The 13,415-nt window shown below is 56.3% G+C and overlaps 12 non-coding genes across 12 annotated transcripts; 4 read left to right on the plus strand and 8 right to left on the minus strand.

Moving 5' to 3' along the window:
- Nucleotides 1-419: 419 nt before the first annotated feature.
- On the minus strand, nt 420-501 carry trnas-cga (transfer RNA serine (anticodon CGA)). The gene has a single exon. It is a non-coding gene; the product is annotated as a tRNA-Ser (tRNA).
- A 73-nt stretch (nt 502-574) lies between these two features.
- On the minus strand, nt 575-657 carry trnal-aag (transfer RNA leucine (anticodon AAG)). Its single transcript has one exon. It is a non-coding gene; the product is annotated as a tRNA-Leu (tRNA).
- Nucleotides 658-786: 129 nt separating this feature from the next.
- trnad-guc (transfer RNA aspartic acid (anticodon GUC)) lies at nt 787-858 on the plus strand. The gene has a single exon. It is a non-coding gene; the product is annotated as a tRNA-Asp (tRNA).
- A 3,420-nt stretch (nt 859-4,278) lies between these two features.
- trnas-cga (transfer RNA serine (anticodon CGA)) lies at nt 4,279-4,360 on the minus strand. The gene has a single exon. It is a non-coding gene; the product is annotated as a tRNA-Ser (tRNA).
- Nucleotides 4,361-4,433: 73 nt separating this feature from the next.
- trnal-aag (transfer RNA leucine (anticodon AAG)) lies at nt 4,434-4,516 on the minus strand. Its single transcript has one exon. It is a non-coding gene; the product is annotated as a tRNA-Leu (tRNA).
- Nucleotides 4,517-4,645: 129 nt separating this feature from the next.
- trnad-guc (transfer RNA aspartic acid (anticodon GUC)) lies at nt 4,646-4,717 on the plus strand. The gene has a single exon. It is a non-coding gene; the product is annotated as a tRNA-Asp (tRNA).
- A 3,418-nt stretch (nt 4,718-8,135) lies between these two features.
- trnas-cga (transfer RNA serine (anticodon CGA)) lies at nt 8,136-8,217 on the minus strand. The gene has a single exon. It is a non-coding gene; the product is annotated as a tRNA-Ser (tRNA).
- Nucleotides 8,218-8,290: 73 nt separating this feature from the next.
- Nucleotides 8,291-8,373, minus strand: trnal-aag (transfer RNA leucine (anticodon AAG)). The gene has a single exon. It is a non-coding gene; the product is annotated as a tRNA-Leu (tRNA).
- A 129-nt stretch (nt 8,374-8,502) lies between these two features.
- trnad-guc (transfer RNA aspartic acid (anticodon GUC)) lies at nt 8,503-8,574 on the plus strand. Its single transcript has one exon. It is a non-coding gene; the product is annotated as a tRNA-Asp (tRNA).
- Nucleotides 8,575-11,993: 3,419 nt separating this feature from the next.
- Nucleotides 11,994-12,075, minus strand: trnas-cga (transfer RNA serine (anticodon CGA)). Its single transcript has one exon. It is a non-coding gene; the product is annotated as a tRNA-Ser (tRNA).
- Nucleotides 12,076-12,148: 73 nt separating this feature from the next.
- trnal-aag (transfer RNA leucine (anticodon AAG)) lies at nt 12,149-12,231 on the minus strand. Its single transcript has one exon. It is a non-coding gene; the product is annotated as a tRNA-Leu (tRNA).
- Nucleotides 12,232-12,360: 129 nt separating this feature from the next.
- trnad-guc (transfer RNA aspartic acid (anticodon GUC)) lies at nt 12,361-12,432 on the plus strand. The gene has a single exon. It is a non-coding gene; the product is annotated as a tRNA-Asp (tRNA).
- Nucleotides 12,433-13,415: the final 983 nt, after the last annotated feature.

Below are 13,415 nucleotides of genomic sequence, written 5' to 3' on the forward strand. Positions count from 1 at the left end.
GAAACGACCACTGGCACCAGAAGGAGTAACAGACCCATCGATAGACACAGCTGCTAAAGGAGATGACCCACGGCTGAGTCAGCCCTGCAGCTTGCAGGCTAAGCTTTGGGACAGAACAAACGAAGCCGTCCGGTTGAGGTGTACACCGTCGCGCGCGAGGAACCCGGGAAGCACCGTGCCGACGCTGAGCGTCACCAGGACTCCCGCGCGCCAGAGCGCACGCAAATACCGGAACCCCCGACTCAAGCAGCGCAGCAACCTCGGTCTCCCGCACGCCAAGGTTACAGCCGTGCGCTGCCAACTCCAGCTGGAAGCCTGCCCTCCGTAACGGAGGGTCGCGCGTCGCCCGGCTACTCGTGCACTTTTTCGTATTAAGTAAGTAAAAGCACCCGTGGACGGAGGGCCCGCCGCTCGCGGAGCGTAGTCGGCAGGACTCGAACCTGCGCGGGGAGAACCCAATGGATTTCGAGCCCATCGCCTTAACCACTCGGCCACGACTACCTCGAAGGCACCCCGGCCGCGGTCCAACCCGCTTGAGCCCGCCAACCGCGCCACGGGGAGCCGGCCGAAGACCTGTCAGGAGTGGGATTCGAACCCACGCCTCCAGCGGAGACTGCGACCTTAACGCAGCGCCTTAGCCCGCTCGGCCACCCTGACCCGCAGAAGCAGCCCTCGTCACGCGGCTCGGGGAGGCTGACGCGCTGCCACGGCGTGCTTTCGGGTGGCACCGAGAAAGAGAAGAGCCCCACCCCAGCAGCAGCGGCGGCAGCGGCAGTGGCAGCGGCCTCCCCGTTAGTATAGTGGCGAGTATCCCCGCCTGTCACGCGGGAGACCGGGGTTCGATTCCCCGACGGGGAGCTCGCGAGCTCTCCCCTGGCAGCGTTCGCCGTTAAGCCAGCAGCGGTGTGGTGCGCTGCAGCTGCCCGTTTCCTTACTCCTAGCGAGGTCTTGTTGATCACGGGCGCTTTCAGGTAACCTCCATCCAACGAAGAAAGGTGTCATCCTGGGATGTAAGAATCAGTGATCTTACAGGGGTGTGCAGGAGCAATGCCACGTATCGCCTTGTGGGTCAAAAGTGGGATTTTGTGATTATCTCTAAATGCGACCGGGAGCCAGTGCGACGATTTAAGTACCGGTGTTATGTGGCCGTACTTCCCGGTTCTAGCGATAGCACTCTTGCAGCAGCATTTTGGACCAACTGTAGCCTGGATACAGCACCGTACGGACAGCCCGACAATAAGGCGTCACGCCAGTCCAGCCTGCTTGAAGCAGAAGCACGAACCGGTGTCTCAGCATCCCGTCCGCATAGGAATCGCCGTAATTTAGCCACGTTTCTTAACCGAAGGAAGCACGACTTAGTCACAGCGCTTACGCGAGATTCAAGTGACAGCTTCCCGAATCCTCGACACAATCCGCAACGCCTGAAGCCAACGCCATTTGTCGTAAAGATCGGCGTGATTATGTCGGGAGTTTTGGCATCACCACCCACCACAAGCACCTACCTCTGTTTCACTGGCATTTGGAGGTGTAGAAGTTCTTACTCAGCCATAGTTTTACGCCGGTAAAACGATTAGCTAAAGACACCACGTGTGACGGATCATCGGCTTCAAACGATGCCTAGAGCTGCGTGCCATCGGCACACGGATGGAAATGCACAATGCGTTTGCGAATAATGCCACCCAGTGGAAACATGTAGCGTGAGAACAGCGGTGGCCCCAACACAGAGCCCTGTGGCACACCACACTGGACCGTAGCTGCGATGGAGGCGGTGCAGCCATCAGGTTCTGGCGCAAATGCTTCGCGGTTAGCTAAACGCGAGGCAAACCACTTCAGAGCGGCACCTCTCGGCCCAAGCAGGTTTTCAGGTCTACTCGGTAGGATGCGATGGTCCCTGCGGTATCAAACGCGGCACTCGAGCCCAGCAACAGAAGAATGAAGATCTGACCGGCATCGGAAGAGATGCGAATGGCATCGGCAACACGCGTGAGTGCCGTGACCAGCGTGGAAACCAGACTGAAATCTTTCAAGTTTCTTATGACGCTCAAGATGTTTTGCAATTTGGGAAGCTACGACCTTTTCCAGACTTTCGGATGAGAACGGTCGATCGGTGACGGGTCCACAATGACATGGCTTGCTACGGTCCAGGTCGTTGTTACGATCCGCTCCTTCGGCGTAGGGGTCTAATAACGGCGATTTTAAAAGCTTTCGGAACACGGCCATTTAGCAACGGCGCATTAACGATATTAACGATGGGGCCCGCGAGCACGGAGACCGCGGCTTCCCGCAACTTACTGGGGACTCTGGGTCTAAAGGACAGGTCGCACCTTCCACAGAGCGAACGAGCACGGCTGATTTCCTCTACAGTTTTCACGTCGACGCTACCGAGATGGGGCGGACAAACTAATATCATCATCCCCGGGAGAGCTTATGCCGGCTGAGACCCAACTAGAGGGCACTGTGGATGCGTGGCTGTCCTCGAATTCCTTACCGAAAAACAACGCAGACTCATCATCCGTAACGGCTGCAGAAATGCACTCGTCATCATCTTTGTGTTTACCGCTTAAGCGAGCGATGGCATTGGACAGGAAGCGAGAGGTCCTCCTGATTTTCATCGATCAGCTTTGCGCGGCACTCGGATCCGGCGCGGAAAGAAAAAAGTGCTTTTTTTTCCCATTTATCTCTTTTTTTTTTGTTTTTTTTTTTTTCGACAGTCGGACCAGGCTACGTAATAAACGTTTAGTTCAGTTGAGCGCCATTTACGCTCGAGTTTACGACATTCCAACTTCATCGCACGAGCTGATTCGCCGAACCGCGGTGAGTTTCCTACAGTTCGGGCAAGTTTAGCTTTCGGTGGAGCTGCAGAGCCTCGGGCGAATCTCACCACCGGATTATAATCAAAAGCCATTTAATCGATATCTATGCCCATTCCAGCATCGGAGCTTCCGACGTAATCAACCGCTTCAGCGGTAGTATTTTCATCGGTATGCCGCCCGATTTCGGTCTTGCTGTGGTCGGGCGGCACCGGCACGTACGGCTCAAAGGTTAACAGGAGACGATCGGAGATAGTCCCGTTTAAAGGAGTAACGCCAACACGACGGGCATCTACGGCGCGGGTCATGGCGAGATCGAGCGTATGGTTACGGGAACGAGCAGGACCGTTAACAACTTGAGTAAAACCGACGGAGTTTAAGAGAGACTTGAAACTATTAGCGAGAGAACCCGATGACACGCCTAAACGAGCACCGAAATCACCCATCAAGACAGCTCTGCCATGAGGCGTGACTGAATGGGTTATCAAGTTACGGGATTCCTCGAGGAAAGAGGAGTACGGTCCGGGTGGGCGGTAGAAAAGGAGCGTGGCTGTGCTGGGCTCTGACTTGAAATCTAGCTTCAGACGAGGTAAAATTATCACGATTTCTCGGTGCTCTTTGTCATCTGTCATTGCGAAGTGCGCCAGCTCCCCCTCCGCGACGTACAGAGCGAGATTTGTGGAAATAGCCAACCGTGTCTGTCCGGAGCGGCTTCTATCAGCAGAATCGTATCGGACCCGCCGAGCCCGCTTCCGGTGAGCAAGAACAGGTGAGATTTCCAAGTTAACACTGCCGTTTACTCGCACAGCTCCACTTGTTAGTGAGCGCATGTTTAGCGGGCAGCCTTTCACGTTACAGTTTTGCCGCGGTGACGACTTGAGAACGTCTGCTTTAACGCATTCCAGGTTTCCGGCGCCAGCGCTCCCGTCACCGAGTCTAGTTACACGCCGTGGCCTTATAACGGCCTGTATGTTTTGGCTGCACTTAACGCTTTCAGCCGAGGTTCTGAGGCCCTCAGTGGGCAAGGTACAAGAAACCCCATCACGCGAGAAACGACCACTGGCACCAGAAGGAGTAACAGACCCATCGATAGACACAGCTGCTAAAGGAGATGACCCACGGCTGAGTCAGCCCTGCAGCTTGCAGGCTAAGCTTTGGGACAGAACAAACGAAGCCGTCCGGTTGAGGTGTACACCGTCGCGCGCGAGGAACCCGGGAAGCACCGTGCCGACGCTGAGCGTCACCAGGACTCCCGCGCGCCAGAGCGCACGCAAATACCGGAACCCCCGACTCAAGCAGCGCAGCAACCTCGGTCTCCCGCACGCCAAGGTTACAGCCGTGCGCTGCCAACTCCAGCTGGAAGCCTGCCCTCCGTAACGGAGGGTCGCGCGTCGCCCGGCTACTCGTGCACTTTTTCGTATTAAGTAAGTAAAAGCACCCGTGGACGGAGGGCCCGCCGCTCGCGGAGCGTAGTCGGCAGGACTCGAACCTGCGCGGGGAGAACCCAATGGATTTCGAGCCCATCGCCTTAACCACTCGGCCACGACTACCTCGAAGGCACCCCGGCCGCGGTCCAACCCGCTTGAGCCCGCCAACCGCGCCACGGGGAGCCGGCCGAAGACCTGTCAGGAGTGGGATTCGAACCCACGCCTCCAGCGGAGACTGCGACCTTAACGCAGCGCCTTAGCCCGCTCGGCCACCCTGACCCGCAGAAGCAGCCCTCGTCACGCGGCTCGGGGAGGCTGACGCGCTGCCACGGCGTGCTTTCGGGTGGCACCGAGAAAGAGAAGAGCCCCACCCCAGCAGCAGCGGCGGCAGCGGCAGTGGCAGCGGCCTCCCCGTTAGTATAGTGGCGAGTATCCCCGCCTGTCACGCGGGAGACCGGGGTTCGATTCCCCGACGGGGAGCTCGCGAGCTCTCCCCTGGCAGCGTTCGCCGTTAAGCCAGCAGCGGTGTGGTGCGCTGCAGCTGCCCGTTTCCTTACTCCTAGCGAGGTCTTGTTGATCACGGGCGCTTTCAGGTAACCTCCATCCAACGAAGAAAGGTGTCATCCTGGGATGTAAGAATCAGTGATCTCACAGGGGTGTGCAGGAGCAATGCCACGTATCGCCTTGTGGGTCAAAAGTGGGATTTTGTGATTATCTCTAAATGCGACCGGGAGCCAGTGCGACGATTTAAGTACCGGTGTTATGTGGCCGTACTTCCCGGTTCTAGCGATAGCACTCTTGCAGCAGCATTTTGGACCAACTGTAGCCTGGATACAGCACCGTACGGACAGCCCGACAATAAGGCGTCACGCCAGTCCAGCCTGCTTGAAGCAGAAGCACGAACCGGTGTCTCAGCATCCCGTCCGCATAGGAATCGCCGTAATTTAGCCACGTTTCTTAACCGAAGGAAGCACGACTTAGTCACAGCGCTTACGCGAGATTCAAGTGACAGCTTCCCGAATCCTCGACACAATCCGCAACGCCTGAAGCCAACGCCATTTGTCGTAAAGATCGGCGTGATTATGTCGGGAGTTTTGGCATCACCACCCACCACAAGCACCTACCTCTGTTTCACTGGCATTTGGAGGTGTAGAAGTTCTTACTCAGCCATAGTTTTACGCCGGTAAAACGATTAGCTAAAGACACCACGTGTGACGGATCATCGGCTTCAAACGATGCCTAGAGCTGCGTGCCATCGGCACACGGATGGAAATGCACAATGCGTTTGCGAATAATGCCACCCAGTGGAAACATGTAGCGTGAGAACAGCGGTGGCCCCAACACAGAGCCCTGTGGCACACCACACTGGACCGTAGCTGCGATGGAGGCGGTGCAGCCATCAGGTTCTGGCGCAAATGCTTCGCGGTTAGCTAAACGCGAGGCAAACCACTTCAGAGCGGCACCTCTCGGCCCAAGCAGGTTTTCAGGTCTACTCGGTAGGATGCGATGGTCCCTGCGGTATCAAACGCGGCACTCGAGCCCAGCAACAGAAGAATGAAGATCTGACCGGCATCGGAAGAGATGCGAATGGCATCGGCAACACGCGTGAGTGCCGTGACCAGCGTGGAAACCAGACTGAAATCTTTCAAGTTTCTTATGACGCTCAAGATGTTTTGCAATTTGGGAAGCTACGACCTTTTCCAGACTTTCGGATGAGAACGGTCGATCGGTGACGGGTCCACAATGACATGGCTTGCTACGGTCCAGGTCGTTGTTACGATCCGCTCCTTCGGCGTAGGGGTCTAATAACGGCGATTTTAAAAGCTTTCGGAACACGGCCATTTAGCAACGGCGCATTAACGATATTAACGATGGGGCCCGCGAGCACGGAGACCGCGGCTTCCCGCAACTTACTGGGGACTCTGGGTCTAAAGGACAGGTCGCACCTTCCACAGAGCGAACGAGCACGGCTGATTTCCTCTACAGTTTTCACGTCGACGCTACCGAGATGGGGCGGACAAACTAATATCATCATCCCCGGGAGAGCTTATGCCGGCTGAGACCCAACTAGAGGGCACTGTGGATGCGTGGCTGTCCTCGAATTCCTTACCGAAAAACAACGCAGACTCATCATCCGTAACGGCTGCAGAAATGCACTCGTCATCATCTTTGTGTTTACCGCTTAAGCGAGCGATGGCATTGGACAGGAAGCGAGAGGTCCTCCTGATTTTCATCGATCAGCTTTGCGCGGCACTCGGATCCGGCGCGGAAAGAAAAAAGTGCTTTTTTTTCCATTTATCTCTTTTTTTTTTGTTTTTTTTTTTTCGACAGTCGGACCAGGCTACGTAATAAACGTTTAGTTCAGTTGAGCGCCATTTACGCTCGAGTTTACGACATTCCAACTTCATCGCACGAGCTGATTCGCCGAACCGCGGTGAGTTTCCTACAGTTCGGGCAAGTTTAGCTTTCGGTGGAGCTGCAGAGCCTCGGGCGAATCTCACCACCGGATTATAATCAAAAGCCATTTAATCGATATCTATGCCCATTCCAGCATCGGAGCTTCCGACGTAATCAACCGCTTCAGCGGTAGTATTTTCATCGGTATGCCGCCCGATTTCGGTCTTGCTGTGGTCGGGCGGCACCGGCACGTACGGCTCAAAGGTTAACAGGAGACGATCGGAGATAGTCCCGTTTAAAGGAGTAACGCCAACACGACGGGCATCTACGGCGCGGGTCATGGCGAGATCGAGCGTATGGTTACGGGAACGAGCAGGACCGTTAACAACTTGAGTAAAACCGACGGAGTTTAAGAGAGACTTGAAACTATTAGCGAGAGAACCCGATGACACGCCTAAACGAGCACCGAAATCACCCATCAAGACAGCTCTGCCATGAGGCGTGACTGAATGGGTTATCAAGTTACGGGATTCCTCGAGGAAAGAGGAGTACGGTCCGGGTGGGCGGTAGAAAAGGAGCGTGGCTGTGCTGGGCTCTGACTTGAAATCTAGCTTCAGACGAGGTAAAATTATCACGATTTCTCGGTGCTCTTTGTCATCTGTCATTGCGAAGTGCGCCAGCTCCCCCTCCGCGACGTACAGAGCGAGATTTGTGGAAATAGCCAACCGTGTCTGTCCGGAGCGGCTTCTATCAGCAGAATCGTATCGGACCCGCCGAGCCCGCTTCCGGTGAGCAAGAACAGGTGAGATTTCCAAGTTAACACTGCCGTTTACTCGCACAGCTCCACTTGTTAGTGAGCGCATGTTTAGCGGGCAGCCTTTCACGTTACAGTTTTGCCGCGGTGACGACTTGAGAACGTCTGCTTTAACGCATTCCAGGTTTCCGGCGCCAGCGCTCCCGTCACCGAGTCTAGTTACACGCCGTGGCCTTATAACGGCCTGTATGTTTTGGCTGCACTTAACGCTTTCAGCCGAGGTTCTGAGGCCCTCAGTGGGCAAGGTACAAGAAACCCCATCACGCGAGAAACGACCACTGGCACCAGAAGGAGTAACAGACCCATCGATAGACACAGCTGCTAAAGGAGATGACCCACGGCTGAGTCAGCCCTGCAGCTTGCAGGCTAAGCTTTGGGACAGAACAAACGAAGCCGTCCGGTTGAGGTGTACACCGTCGCGCGCGAGGAACCCGGGAAGCACCGTGCCGACGCTGAGCGTCACCAGGACTCCCGCGCGCCAGAGCGCACGCAAATACCGGAACCCCCGACTCAAGCAGCGCAGCAACCTCGGTCTCCCGCACGCCAAGGTTACAGCCGTGCGCTGCCAACTCCAGCTGGAAGCCTGCCCTCCGTAACGGAGGGTCGCGCGTCGCCCGGCTACTCGTGCACTTTTTCGTATTAAGTAAGTAAAAGCACCCGTGGACGGAGGGCCCGCCGCTCGCGGAGCGTAGTCGGCAGGACTCGAACCTGCGCGGGGAGAACCCAATGGATTTCGAGCCCATCGCCTTAACCACTCGGCCACGACTACCTCGAAGGCACCCCGGCCGCGGTCCAACCCGCTTGAGCCCGCCAACCGCGCCACGGGGAGCCGGCCGAAGACCTGTCAGGAGTGGGATTCGAACCCACGCCTCCAGCGGAGACTGCGACCTTAACGCAGCGCCTTAGCCCGCTCGGCCACCCTGACCCGCAGAAGCAGCCCTCGTCACGCGGCTCGGGGAGGCTGACGCGCTGCCACGGCGTGCTTTCGGGTGGCACCGAGAAAGAGAAGAGCCCCACCCCAGCAGCAGCGGCGGCAGCGGCAGTGGCAGCGGCCTCCCCGTTAGTATAGTGGCGAGTATCCCCGCCTGTCACGCGGGAGACCGGGGTTCGATTCCCCGACGGGGAGCTCGCGAGCTCTCCCCTGGCAGCGTTCGCCGTTAAGCCAGCAGCGGTGTGGTGCGCTGCAGCTGCCCGTTTCCTTACTCCTAGCGAGGTCTTGTTGATCACGGGCGCTTTCAGGTAACCTCCATCCAACGAAGAAAGGTGTCATCCTGGGATGTAAGAATCAGTGATCTCACAGGGGTGTGCAGGAGCAATGCCACGTATCGCCTTGTGGGTCAAAAGTGGGATTTTGTGATTATCTCTAAATGCGACCGGGAGCCAGTGCGACGATTTAAGTACCGGTGTTATGTGGCCGTACTTCCCGGTTCTAGCGATAGCACTCTTGCAGCAGCATTTTGGACCAACTGTAGCCTGGATACAGCACCGTACGGACAGCCCGACAATAAGGCGTCACGCCAGTCCAGCCTGCTTGAAGCAGAAGCACGAACCGGTGTCTCAGCATCCCGTCCGCATAGGAATCGCCGTAATTTAGCCACGTTTCTTAACCGAAGGAAGCACGACTTAGTCACAGCGCTTACGCGAGATTCAAGTGACAGCTTCCCGAATCCTCGACACAATCCGCAACGCCTGAAGCCAACGCCATTTGTCGTAAAGATCGGCGTGATTATGTCGGGAGTTTTGGCATCACCACCCACCACAAGCACCTACCTCTGTTTCACTGGCATTTGGAGGTGTAGAAGTTCTTACTCAGCCATAGTTTTACGCCGGTAAAACGATTAGCTAAAGACACCACGTGTGACGGATCATCGGCTTCAAACGATGCCTAGAGCTGCGTGCCATCGGCACACGGATGGAAATGCACAATGCGTTTGCGAATAATGCCACCCAGTGGAAACATGTAGCGTGAGAACAGCGGTGGCCCCAACACAGAGCCCTGTGGCACACCACACTGGACCGTAGCTGCGATGGAGGCGGTGCAGCCATCAGGTTCTGGCGCAAATGCTTCGCGGTTAGCTAAACGCGAGGCAAACCACTTCAGAGCGGCACCTCTCGGCCCAAGCAGGTTTTCAGGTCTACTCGGTAGGATGCGATGGTCCCTGCGGTATCAAACGCGGCACTCGAGCCCAGCAACAGAAGAATGAAGATCTGACCGGCATCGGAAGAGATGCGAATGGCATCGGCAACACGCGTGAGTGCCGTGACCAGCGTGGAAACCAGACTGAAATCTTTCAAGTTTCTTATGACGCTCAAGATGTTTTGCAATTTGGGAAGCTACGACCTTTTCCAGACTTTCGGATGAGAACGGTCGATCGGTGACGGGTCCACAATGACATGGCTTGCTACGGTCCAGGTCGTTGTTACGATCCGCTCCTTCGGCGTAGGGGTCTAATAACGGCGATTTTAAAAGCTTTCGGAACACGGCCATTTAGCAACGGCGCATTAACGATATTAACGATGGGGCCCGCGAGCACGGAGACCGCGGCTTCCCGCAACTTACTGGGGACTCTGGGTCTAAAGGACAGGTCGCACCTTCCACAGAGCGAACGAGCACGGCTGATTTCCTCTACAGTTTTCACGTCGACGCTACCGAGATGGGGCGGACAAACTAATATCATCATCCCCGGGAGAGCTTATGCCGGCTGAGACCCAACTAGAGGGCACTGTGGATGCGTGGCTGTCCTCGAATTCCTTACCGAAAAACAACGCAGACTCATCATCCGTAACGGCTGCAGAAATGCACTCGTCATCATCTTTGTGTTTACCGCTTAAGCGAGCGATGGCATTGGACAGGAAGCGAGAGGTCCTCCTGATTTTCATCGATCAGCTTTGCGCGGCACTCGGATCCGGCGCGGAAAGAAAAAAGTGCTTTTTTTTCCATTTATCTCTTTTTTTTTTGTTTTTTTTTTTTTCGACAGTCGGACCAGGCTACGTAATAAACGTTTAGTTCAGTTGAGCGCCATTTACGCTCGAGTTTACGACATTCCAACTTCATCGCACGAGCTGATTCGCCGAACCGCGGTGAGTTTCCTACAGTTCGGGCAAGTTTAGCTTTCGGTGGAGCTGCAGAGCCTCGGGCGAATCTCACCACCGGATTATAATCAAAAGCCATTTAATCGATATCTATGCCCATTCCAGCATCGGAGCTTCCGACGTAATCAACCGCTTCAGCGGTAGTATTTTCATCGGTATGCCGCCCGATTTCGGTCTTGCTGTGGTCGGGCGGCACCGGCACGTACGGCTCAAAGGTTAACAGGAGACGATCGGAGATAGTCCCGTTTAAAGGAGTAACGCCAACACGACGGGCATCTACGGCGCGGGTCATGGCGAGATCGAGCGTATGGTTACGGGAACGAGCAGGACCGTTAACAACTTGAGTAAAACCGACGGAGTTTAAGAGAGACTTGAAACTATTAGCGAGAGAACCCGATGACACGCCTAAACGAGCACCGAAATCACCCATCAAGACAGCTCTGCCATGAGGCGTGACTGAATGGGTTATCAAGTTACGGGATTCCTCGAGGAAAGAGGAGTACGGTCCGGGTGGGCGGTAGAAAAGGAGCGTGGCTGTGCTGGGCTCTGACTTGAAATCTAGCTTCAGACGAGGTAAAATTATCACGATTTCTCGGTGCTCTTTGTCATCTGTCATTGCGAAGTGCGCCAGCTCCCCCTCCGCGACGTACAGAGCGAGATTTGTGGAAATAGCCAACCGTGTCTGTCCGGAGCGGCTTCTATCAGCAGAATCGTATCGGACCCGCCGAGCCCGCTTCCGGTGAGCAAGAACAGGTGAGATTTCCAAGTTAACACTGCCGTTTACTCGCACAGCTCCACTTGTTAGTGAGCGCATGTTTAGCGGGCAGCCTTTCACGTTACAGTTTTGCCGCGGTGACGACTTGAGAACGTCTGCTTTAACCCATTCCAGGTTTCCGGCGCCAGCGCTCCCGTCACCGAGTCTAGTTACACGCCGTGGCCTTATAACGGCCTGTATGTTTTGGCTGCACTTAACGCTTTCAGCCGAGGTTCTGAGGCCCTCAGTGGGCAAGGTACAAGAAACCCCATCACGCGAGAAACGACCACTGGCACCAGAAGGAGTAACAGACCCATCGATAGACACAGCTGCTAAAGGAGATGACCCACGGCTGAGTCAGCCCTGCAGCTTGCAGGCTAAGCTTTGGGACAGAACAAACGAAGCCGTCCGGTTGAGGTGTACACCGTCGCGCGCGAGGAACCCGGGAAGCACCGTGCCGACGCTGAGCGTCACCAGGACTCCCGCGCGCCAGAGCGCACGCAAATACCGGAACCCCCGACTCAAGCAGCGCAGCAACCTCGGTCTCCCGCACGCCAAGGTTACAGCCGTGCGCCGCCAACTCCAGCTGGAAGCCTGCCCTCCGTAACGGAGGGTCGCGCGTCGCCCGGCTACTCGTGCACTTTTTCGTATTAAGTAAGTAAAAGCACCCGTGGACGGAGGGCCCGCCGCTCGCGGAGCGTAGTCGGCAGGACTCGAACCTGCGCGGGGAGAACCCAATGGATTTCGAGCCCATCGCCTTAACCACTCGGCCACGACTACCTCGAAGGCACCCCGGCCGCGGTCCAACCCGCTTGAGCCCGCCAACCGCGCCACGGGGAGCCGGCCGAAGACCTGTCAGGAGTGGGATTCGAACCCACGCCTCCAGCGGAGACTGCGACCTTAACGCAGCGCCTTAGCCCGCTCGGCCACCCTGACCCGCAGAAGCAGCCCTCGTCACGCGGCTCGGGGAGGCTGACGCGCTGCCACGGCGTGCTTTCGGGTGGCACCGAGAAAGAGAAGAGCCCCACCCCAGCAGCAGCGGCGGCAGCGGCAGTGGCAGCGGCCTCCCCGTTAGTATAGTGGCGAGTATCCCCGCCTGTCACGCGGGAGACCGGGGTTCGATTCCCCGACGGGGAGCTCGCGAGCTCTCCCCTGGCAGCGTTCGCCGTTAAGCCAGCAGCGGTGTGGTGCGCTGCAGCTGCCCGTTTCCTTACTCCTAGCGAGGTCTTGTTGATCACGGGCGCTTTCAGGTAACCTCCATCCAACGAAGAAAGGTGTCATCCTGGGATGTAAGAATCAGTGATCTTACAGGGGTGTGCAGGAGCAATGCCACGTATCGCCTTGTGGGTCAAAAGTGGGATTTTGTGATTATCTCTAAATGCGACCGGGAGCCAGTGCGACGATTTAAGTACCGGTGTTATGTGGCCGTACTTCCCGGTTCTAGCGATAGCACTCTTGCAGCAGCATTTTGGACCAACTGTAGCCTGGATACAGCACCGTACGGACAGCCCGACAATAAGGCGTCACGCCAGTCCAGCCTGCTTGAAGCAGAAGCACGAACCGGTGTCTCAGCATCCCGTCCGCATAGGAATCGCCGTAATTTAGCCACGTTTCTTAACCGAAGGAAGCACGACTTAGTCACAGCGCTTACGCGAGATTCAAGTGACAGCTTCCCGAATCCTCGACACAATCCGCAACGCCTGAAGCCAACGCCATTTGTCGTAAAGATCGGCGTGATTATGTCGGGAGTTTTGGCATCACCACCCACCACAAGCACCTACCTCTGTTTCACTGGCATTTGGAGGTGTAGAAGTTCTTACTCAGCCATAGTTTTACGCCGGTAAAACGATTAGCTAAAGACACCACGTGTGACGGATCATCGGCTTCAAACGATGCCTAGAGCTGCGTGCCATCGGCACACGGATGGAAATGCACAATGCGTTTGCGAATAATGCCACCCAGTGGAAACATGTAGCGTGAGAACAGCGGTGGCCCCAACACAGAGCCCTGTGGCACACCACACTGGACCGTAGCTGCGATGGAGGCGGTGCAGCCATCAGGTTCTGGCGCAAATGCTTCGCGGTTAGCTAAACGCGAGGCAAACCACTTCGAGCGGCACT

Source organism: Scleropages formosus, chromosome 7 (genome assembly GCF_900964775.1).
Source record: "Scleropages formosus chromosome 7, fSclFor1.1, whole genome shotgun sequence".
Lineage (NCBI taxonomy): Eukaryota > Metazoa > Chordata > Actinopteri > Osteoglossiformes > Osteoglossidae > Scleropages > Scleropages formosus.